Source organism: Octopus bimaculoides, chromosome 4, assembly GCF_046866305.1.
Source record: "Octopus bimaculoides isolate indiv1 chromosome 4, ASM4686630v1, whole genome shotgun sequence".
Taxonomy (NCBI): Eukaryota; Metazoa; Mollusca; class Cephalopoda; order Octopoda; family Octopodidae; genus Octopus; species Octopus bimaculoides.
Window position 1 is genome coordinate 14337906 of NC_142931.1, and position 10000 is coordinate 14347905.

Here is a 10000-nt window from a genome sequence, read left to right on the forward strand (position 1 = left end):
GGAGATGGTGTTGGTGGTGGGAGGAACTTGTTTGATTAAACCATTCAAATCGCTGCCCCAGCATGGTCGCATATTAATGACGGAAACAAGGAAAAGATAAACGATAACATTAAATACTCCAGCTTGAATAGTCAGAAACAATGGCACAATAATTAGTAGATGTTTTTATCAAACTGTACAAACATTACTTGTACAGCGAAACAAAAAAGAAAATAGCAAAAAGGAAATCACATTTAAGACAATTACTCTAATTTGGCAGATAATGCATTTAAAATTTGATAAATTACGGAAATATCCATAAATATCCATTTTATGTCTTTCCGAAATTGTCACAATAAAATTCGTATTCGATGGAATGAAATTTTCTTGTATATCTCCATCCATTATTCCATCGCTGATATCAATTTCCTGGGAAAATATTCTTTATTTATAACATAATAGAGGAAAAGCATGTGATTTCGCTGTATTGTATATGATACATTGTTGTTGTTTGTTGTTGTTGGTTGTTGTTGGTTGTTGCTTCTCGAGCCATGTCTGGCTCATAAGAGCCGATTTCCCGGTTTCACTGGTGTGTAGGCTCCCCATATGGACGGGACGCCGGTCTGTTACAATTGAGCTGCTAGATACAGGAGGAAAGAGTGAGAGAAAGTTGTGGCGAAAGAGTCAGCAGAAATTTGCCATTACCTTCTGCAGGAGCCGCGTGGAGCTTAGGTGTTTCGCTCATAAACACACACATCGCCCGGTCTGTGATTCGAAACCGAGATCCCTCCCTAGCGAGTACGCTACTCTAACCACTAGGCCACTATATTTAATACATTAATATTCTTAATTCAGACTGTTGCTGAAGTGACTTAATTTAGCGGCATTCTAATACTTTTGTATTTTACAGCAGGATACATTCTTGGATTGGCTGAATATTCCGAAGTATTATATTTCCTCATTTGGTTTCTGCTACTATTGTACAACCTATGTATAAATGTGAAAGTTAACCCCTTTCGAATCAAAATTATTCATATAGACTTGTACTTATCGCTAGACTTAAGAGCGATAATTTTCTGAGTTTCTTTTTAGAAAAAAGAACTGGTTTAAGGTGGGAGCATTTACTATAAATTCTAATTGAACTTCGCATTTGCTTTGCCAGATCAACTAATTCCGCTCTTTGGGGGATGTTTGCATACATTGGAATATTTAGACCGAGAAAGAGAGAGGGGGGTGCGCGCGCGCGCGCGTGTGCGTGTGTGTGTGAGAGAGAGAGAGAGAGAGAGAGAGGTATTTTAATTCGTGTCCTTGCTACGAGCCCAAAATTGAGGGGAGATCAAGTTGGAAACGTTGACTTCACTGTTGGTTCTGCCTTGCTTTACATCTGCCTATCTGAATCTATCATAAAATATAGTTGCGACCTATATCTCATACGTAATGCTGATACATACTGGAAAGATTAACACCGCCATTTCTCCCAATATATTATCTGTTACAGACGTACGATTTCAAAAAATACAAAACTCGATCAGCAGCAGATGAAAATCGTTCGGTTTGCAGTTAACAAGGTTTTACAAGATGGAACTCTAAGTAGAATACGCAGAATGGATTGCTTTCTGAAATAATACTTACTTGTTTTGCACTTAAAAAATTTATGGTAAAATATTTTGTTTCTTTTTACAAGGCAGAAAATCAAATTTCTCCAATGATCTAGAAGACATGATATAAAAACATTAAAAAATTCTTTATATTACTACTAGTATGCAATTTGTCAAAACAGAAGTCTGATCTGAGAATGTAAAAGTAAAATTAACAGTAAGACACTTTGTTCAGCATTCTATCATTTTTACCAAACGATGGTCGAATGATTTAGACCTTCACTTTTGCTATTATGAGGTTGTAGGTACAATTTTATTGTACGGCAACTGGGGTGAAGATATTCATAGCTTTGGGTTGACATAAGCGTTTTGTGTGAAATTCAGTTGATAGAAAAAGCGTGCAAGATTTTTGGATGATCAAAAATCCAACGATTTTGTTACGAACAAGTTAATGGTAGAAATAGAAACCAAAGCTGCAACAACAATGACAGAGATTAAAAGTGAACACTTCATCTCTGGTAGAATTAGCTTTCAAATCACATAGAATTATTTTAAAAATCGGTGTGTTTTGGATAAAGTGGTCTTGCGCGTAAGAAAAGAACAGGAATATCATGGCTGGAATGCATTTGGTCATGAATCAGTCTGATCAGGTTCAACGTGGTGTTAAACTATAGCCACCACAAAGCAGATTTGGGGAGAGCGGACGGCTTGTCACGGATATAAATGCTCAAAACAACTGCATCACCTGAACAAGCGAGGAGGCCAATAAGACCCCAAGAAATATCGAAGAAGCATACATAAAAACAAAGAAGAACTGGAAGACACCATGACACAGTCCCAAACCTGTGCTTGAAATATTTAATAAACAAGCATAAAGAACTTGTAAAATTATATAACGGTATATTGAAAGGCCAGAAATAAAACCCAAATGACTCACTGAGAGAAAACAACCTTATTCTAATAACAAACTGCAACATCTACAGACACAGAACGAACGTTTACAGATACAAATCTACAGCGGACAATGCATTAACTGCAACAATAATTGAAGTTTATGCATTGTATGATTTTCATCTCCAGAAGAACACAAAGGGTGTTGTAAAGACACTTATGGATGTAATAATTATGTAATAAATATTTAAAGATATAATGGGAAAATGATTTTGAAAGAATGTTCTAAACATGGCTTATATTGAGTGCAGAATTGTTAGTTTTTGTCAAGTACTCCCACCCGTGGAGTATGCATTTATTAGCTCCGAATATGTAAACACGAATAATAAACTGGTAAATCAACCATATCATAAATGAATGGAACAGAATTCTACAGATAGGAACAAAAGAGGAATTTATGAAAATGAATCCCATCTATATGAGAAGAGGGTTATTCCAGAGGGATTCTTCTTCTCAAGGTCTTTTCTTTCTTTTTGCCTGGTGTTATTACTTTTATCAACTTCATTGCGAAACGACAGTTAACGCGAAAACAGTGTGTAGGGAAGGGGAAGCGGTGGCTTTTGTGTATGAATGATATTGTGTTGTACGCCATCTATGATAGAAAATTGCAAACAATATTACAGAGAGTACAAACATTTATTAAAAAGTACCAAGTTAACCTTATAAATAGGAAATCTAATATAGAAAAACATCATTAATATTATATTAGTTAAAGAAAAATAAATATATGAGTTAGAACACATAGAAACAAAACATCATCGTATTTATCATTTATGCAGGAGAAATGGTAGCCTTCTGCATCTCCTAAATTGTTATGAAATGTCTATTGTATGGCTACAAAAATATTTGGTTGCGAATAGAGAGAAAACTAATAGAATTGCTGCAAAAACGAACAAAACAAAAAGAAAATATTTCTCTCTCCCTCTCTCTTGAGGTGAGTTAACAATTGTAAGCAGAGGCTGAAAATAATAGACAGTAGTGAAGATACGAGAGAAATAACCTCAGAAGTGGTTAAAAATTTAAAAACTATACTGGAAATGAGGTTACAAAATGTCATGGAAAATGGTAGCAAAAACATGCCTACGTATTCAACGTATGGTATGACTGAACAAAGCAAATACGACAAAAAAATATATGTTTATCTATGGTTGAAAAGTACAGGATTCAAAGCTGAGTCTGAAGGATTTTTTCTTTTTATTTCAGTGTAAAAACAAAGTTCTAAAATTAAAAACTATCAAAAGGATATCATTTTTTCTACTCTAGGCACAAGGCCGGAAATTTTGGGAAAGGGTGCCAGTCGATTAGATCGACTCCAATACGCAACTGGTACTTAATTTATTGCTGTTAAAGGGATGAAAGGCAAAGTCAACCACGGTGGAATTTGAACTCAGATCGTAAAGACAGACGAAATACCTATTTCTGTATTGCCCACAAGAGGCTAAACATAGAGGGGACAAACAAGGACAGACAAACGGATTAAGTCGATTACATCGACCCCAGTGCGTAACTGGTACTTAATTTATCGACCCCGAAAGGATGAAGGGCAAAGTCGACCTCGGCGGAATTTGAACTCAGAACGTAACGGCAGACGAAATACCGCTAAGCATTTCGCCCGGCGTGCTAACGTTTCTGCCAGCTCGCCGACTTATAATAGAGAATATTTGCGCAAAGATGACGGTGTCGAAGCTTTGATAATGGGGACATTATCAAAGTCTAGGACATGCCAAGTCATACAGACTGAAATAACAATTACTTCAATGAGTTTTGTGGATGATACAATTACCATAATGTGAGATATGCTAATCTATACATCTCGGAGATGGGAAAACAACCCCATTTTGAGTTACGTCAGCCGGTACAAACAGAAACAGTAAAGGGACAGATATATTATCAAAAATCATCGGGATACAAAGTGTCTTCCCATTTTGGTCAATCCATCCGCATATTTAAAATAGACTTAGCGGAATTATGTAATGTATAAATAAGTAGGTGGAGGCGCAATGGCCCAGTGGTTAGGGCAGAGGCTCGCAGTTTCGATTTCCAGACCGGGCGTTGTGTGTATTTATTGAGCGAAAACACCTAAAGTTCCACGGGATTCCGGCAGAGGGTGGTGGTGACCCCCTGTTGTACTCTTTCGCCCCAACTTTCTCTAACTCTTTCTTCCTGTTTCTTGAGTAACGCTACGATGGATTGACATCCCGTCCAGCTGGAAGGAACACATACGCCATAGAAACCGAGAAACCGGGCCCGTGAGCCTGACTAGGCTTGAAAAGGGCGCATAAATAAAAATAAATAAATAAATAAGTAGACGGAAGATATGTTAAATAGAAATAATGACTGAATGAATAGGGATTAGGGAAATATAACCAAGAATATAGTAATGGTAATGTCAAAGGTAATAACCTACTTAGTGTAGTAAATAGTAAAACGATGACAAATTTTAATTAATTATAATTACACCTGTGGTGGGGAGAAGATGATTAAGTTAATGATAAATTCTGGTCAAGAAAGTGAAAGGTGATAACCCTAAATGGAGGTAAATGCGATGTTGGTGGTGTAGTCATAAGGCTGGATCTTTTTTCAGTTTTATGAGATCTCAGTAAGGATATATTGTACTTCTTGCCTTAGACTAGGATCATTTGAGAAAAATAGTACGTGGCGGCTAATTATAATTTCTACTTTGGTTGGGACTTATTTCCGGTTAAGAAATGCAAATGAGACAGCCAAAAAGTTTTAATAACGTACTTTAAAATAAAATGATTCACTGCATTAAACATGTTAACACTAACGTTACAATTTGTTTCACATACAGAACATTGCACTGAATATTTTTCTATTAGCCATTTTCAAGTTATCACGGTATTGGGAAATTATTATTTACGGAACAACCTTTATGATATCAGATGTGATCTTTTACAAGGATTAATGCTGTCAAAATTTAGCACAAGGCGAATAATTTTATCAGGAGGGGATTAGCCTATCATATAAACCCGAGTATTTTGAAAGTATTTTATTTTATTGATTCCCGTAAGGATTGAAGGCAAATTTGAGCTCGGAGGGATTTTAAGTCAGAAGCTAAAGTGCCGAAAGAAACACCATTAAGCATTGTGTCCGGCGCGCTAACGATTCTATCAGCTCACAGTTATTTTGTCGGACAACAATGCTAAACATCATACTTCTCTAACGAAACATATCCGAGGTTGTTACCATGTTACGAATTAGAATCACTCCAAACTCCGAAGAGACGGCCTTAATTATAGCTTAACCAGGGTGTGATAAGATATTCCATTTCAAATATTTATGTTGCACAATGATGGCAATTTATATATGAAATATTAAAAGGTTTCTTCTTGCTGTGGTTGATTGAAATTGCACAGATATTTATGTACACTGTTTTAAGGAAGGGCAACTTGGATTGCTGAAGTCAAAACAGTTGGTCTCAGAACATTGTTATGCAAAAGTATATTATTGTACATACATTCCGAAAACATACTACATGCTGATAGAATGCGTATAAAGGCGAGTTATAGAGTGGGAATCTGGTCAAATTCTTCCACGTGTTTCATGCTAATGATTTGAATTAATTATAACCATGGTACGTGTCTACAGTGTTCAGTTCTCAGCTAAACAACTATAACGTGAAGTTCATATAAAGCGCAAGGCATTGAGCTGACAGAAACGTTAGCGCGTCGGACAAAGTGTTAAGTTGGATATTTTCCGGCATTTTACATCCTGAGTTCAAATCTCGTGGTGCTCAACTTTGGGTTTCATCCCACTTCTAGGTCAATAGAATAAAGTACCAGTTAAGTTCTGGGTTCGACATAATCGACCTGTCACCTTCCCTCAAAAAAAAAAAAAGCAGACCTTGAATCCTGTGTTCAGGGAAATGTTGTGATCTTCGTCGCTATGGAAACCAGGTAAGCGGCCCCATGAGATCTTGAGCTCAAGAAAAAAGAAGCAAACACATAAAGAGGAATAGGAGCCTCTACGTGTCTCCTCCAGATCGCATCTCCATAATTTGATTGGTTTCAAATTATTGGTTTCAAATTTCATGGCCAGAAATTCTGAGGGAAGGGGGCATCTGTCTTACAGAATGGAATTCATAATATGCTTCAAACTAGCGCCAATGAAATGTGATGTTCAAAAGAAAAATTAAAAGAAGAGGAGACAAAAGGTTTTCTATCTTTCTCTCTTGAAAATGCCAGAAAAAAGATATAACGGAAAGAAATAAAAGAAAAACAATTTCCAAGAATAGTTTTTCCTCAATTCAACTCTACGGTTGTCCTTGGAAGCATAGAATTCAATTTATGAAATTAGAAACACCGGAAAAAAGTAGAAAATAGATTATGAAGTGATGGATATCTTTCTCTGGACAAGCTTTGCGCAAAGCCGATTCAAGAAGCTGATGTAACAGGTTATTAGCGCATGCGCAAGAAGCAAATCGCCGAAACTGACTCTACAAGTTTAATTACTACATGCCAGACTTCTATGCACCTATCTTCGCAGCTGCCTATAACAAATAACAGCTAGCTGGAAGCGATGCCAGATGTATCAACTGAGGAGTAAGTATGCTGTTATTAAAACACATGAACTGGGGAAATTGCTTATCAAGTTTAAACCCATAATTCCGCTAAACATAGAGTAGAGATTTACCAAGGTTTCTCACCAAGAGACTGGAATGTCGTCCGTTGCGTAAGTTGGAGAGGCAGATCTACCCTCTACGTTATCAGGTGCATCATAGAACATGTCGAGAATGTATATCTAGCTTCAATTGAGTGGTAATCAATTTATGTCAGGTTAAAGCATTTGAGAGTGTCCACAGTTGCTGCTTGACACGTGTCTTACGTTCACTGATTATTACGATGACATTTCTGAAGGGTAAAGCAATGAGAAAAAATGGCTTTGTGATAGAAGGATAAAAATCAGCAATGTCAGTAATAATAAACTTAAAACTTTGTTCGTGATAGACTCAACAGAACCATACTAAAACTTTTCTATTGCTGTTCAATAATAGGAAGGGTATAACGTTTTTACTCTACAAATAATCTCAACAAAATGTTACCAACTATTTGTAATTACAATTTAAAGGATTTACTGGACTAACAATTTGTGGATGTTAATGGAGTTATATATATGGACCTTAAGGGAAATATATGATGTACAGACTTTAGGGTTAGTATTCAATCTAACACATCGGTGTATGTAGAGGGTTGTAACTTATGTCCTTATGTAGGTCCCCATATCCTGGATATAGGATCCTTTCATAGTACGTCTTCATTGATAATAGTATGTACTTTTCCTGTGCTGTCAAGAGATTTTTACTTTCATTAAACGAAACATGTATTTTCATAAAATTGCGTAATTATGTCACTATACATACGAATACATACATACATTCATACACACACACATATATATATATATATATATATATATATATATATATATATATATATATATATATATATATATATATATATATACATACACATATACCTGCATACTTATATGCATATATATCAATCCACACATACATACATACTTATCCACACACTCACACGCATACATACATACATACATACATACATACACACATACATACATACATACATACATACATACATACATACATACATGCATACATACATTCATGCATCTGCAGTAACCTTACCCGAATTACAAGTTCAGGTTTATACCTGTAATTATTGAGGCCCTGAGATATGCTACACACTGCCTGAATACCATTCTTGAGAAATCAGGCCTCACAAAACCAGAAAGGAGAAAGCTAATTCGAAGACTACAGATCTAATCTATCATTGAACTGTAAAAGTCTGTAAAACTTTCCAGAAGTTTATCATTTAAATATATATGAGCATGTCTAGATACGTAACTATATGCATGAGAATACGTACATAAAACATACAAATATGCACACCCTGTTTTTGATGTTGGAATTCCAGTGAAGGAACCTTGGATCTCGGTTAGAAACCGGTTCTTTCTTTATTAGCAAGAAATCTTGAAATAAAACTGAATAATAACATGCATACACACATATATACATACATACATACACACATACATATATACATGCATACATAGCTTTTTAAGTACTACATATACTTGGGGCCAAGTTATATAGTTAATATGAATATAGTTAATACTCAATGAATTTTGGCATTTGGGATGGCGACATATTTGCAATGTTGAAATTTAGATTTAAAAAATAAACGATATGGTTTTAAATAGAAAGTATTTTTATAATGTTATTTCTCTGTACTGGTTGTAGTATGTGTGTTGTACAGTGGTGGATGACCGGTTAGAGCTGGAAAACTGGAAGAACAGGATGCAGAGAAGTAGTTCAGGTGAGAGGATATACAGTCAATAATTTCAGAAAATCAGTGTTGCAAGGAACAACAGTAGAAGAGAAAATAGAAAGGTGTATACAACACCACGGCTTTAGAAAAGCTGGCGAGCGAGTTGCAACTGTAGTTGTTTTCAAAACCCTTCTCTAATATGAAGGTAGTTTTCATCTTCCCCGCTTCCTCTATTGCTTTTCTTCTTCCTTTTCGTCCACTTTGTCACCATTTTCTTTAGTTTCTTTACAATATCTGCATTCTTTTCTGTCTCTCCTCCAGGATTTCCTTCTTAGTTACAGTATCTTTCTCTTTCTTGATCATCCTTTTCTCTGACTTCATCAATGTATTCTTTATCTCTTCCCTTCATATCCTTCTCCATTTTTTCCCCGTTTTCTTCAATTCATATTTGTCGTCTGCTTCATCCATTTCTACTTTTTTCTCTTTTACTTGTTCATTTTATCGCCCCTTCTTCCCCATCCTCCTCCTTTCATTGTTATTATTGATATTATTAAACACATCGCACTACGCCTCTTTTCCCTCCCTCTTATTCACCATTTCCCACCTCCTGTTACACGTCTACCTATTTTCCCTGTAATGTCAGGTCTCGCTCAGTTATTTTCCTTCTACATATTGTCTAGCTTAAAACTTCCATCCTCCTCTTTCTTTTACATTTTTATTCTCGTCCTTCAATACTTATTTTATCCTTCTTTCTAACTTCCTTTGTATTTATTTCTGCTCAATCTCTCTCATTATCATCACCTCCTTCATTTTCTTCTACATCTACGTCTCGTTCCAACAACGCTCCCGCCAACATCCACGTCCCTAGTAACACCACAACCACCACTGCCACCATCGCCTTCACCATTACAGCCAACAGCATCACTACCACAACTACCAATACCACAGCCACCATCACCACCACCACTACCAACATCAACTACAGCACCATCATCACCAGCAGAACAAGCATAAAGAGCTCCTGTACCACCACCAGAAATACCACCCGCACCACTTGAACAACAACCAGCACTAACACTACCGCTATTTATTTCTTTATTGCCCATAGGGGGCTAAACATAGAGAGGACAAACAAGGACAGACAAAGAGATTAAGTCG

General features: G+C 36.1%; 1 long non-coding RNA gene across 1 annotated transcript in view; it reads left to right on the forward strand.

Annotated features, from left to right (window-relative positions):
* Positions 1-10000, forward strand: part of LOC106879440 (uncharacterized) — a 75340-nt gene that overhangs the window by 48112 nt on the left and 17228 nt on the right. Inside the window, exon 2 of the long non-coding RNA XR_008264028.2 lies at positions 8815-8890. This is a non-coding gene — a long non-coding RNA (uncharacterized LOC106879440). The remainder of the gene's footprint in view (positions 1-8814; positions 8891-10000) is intronic.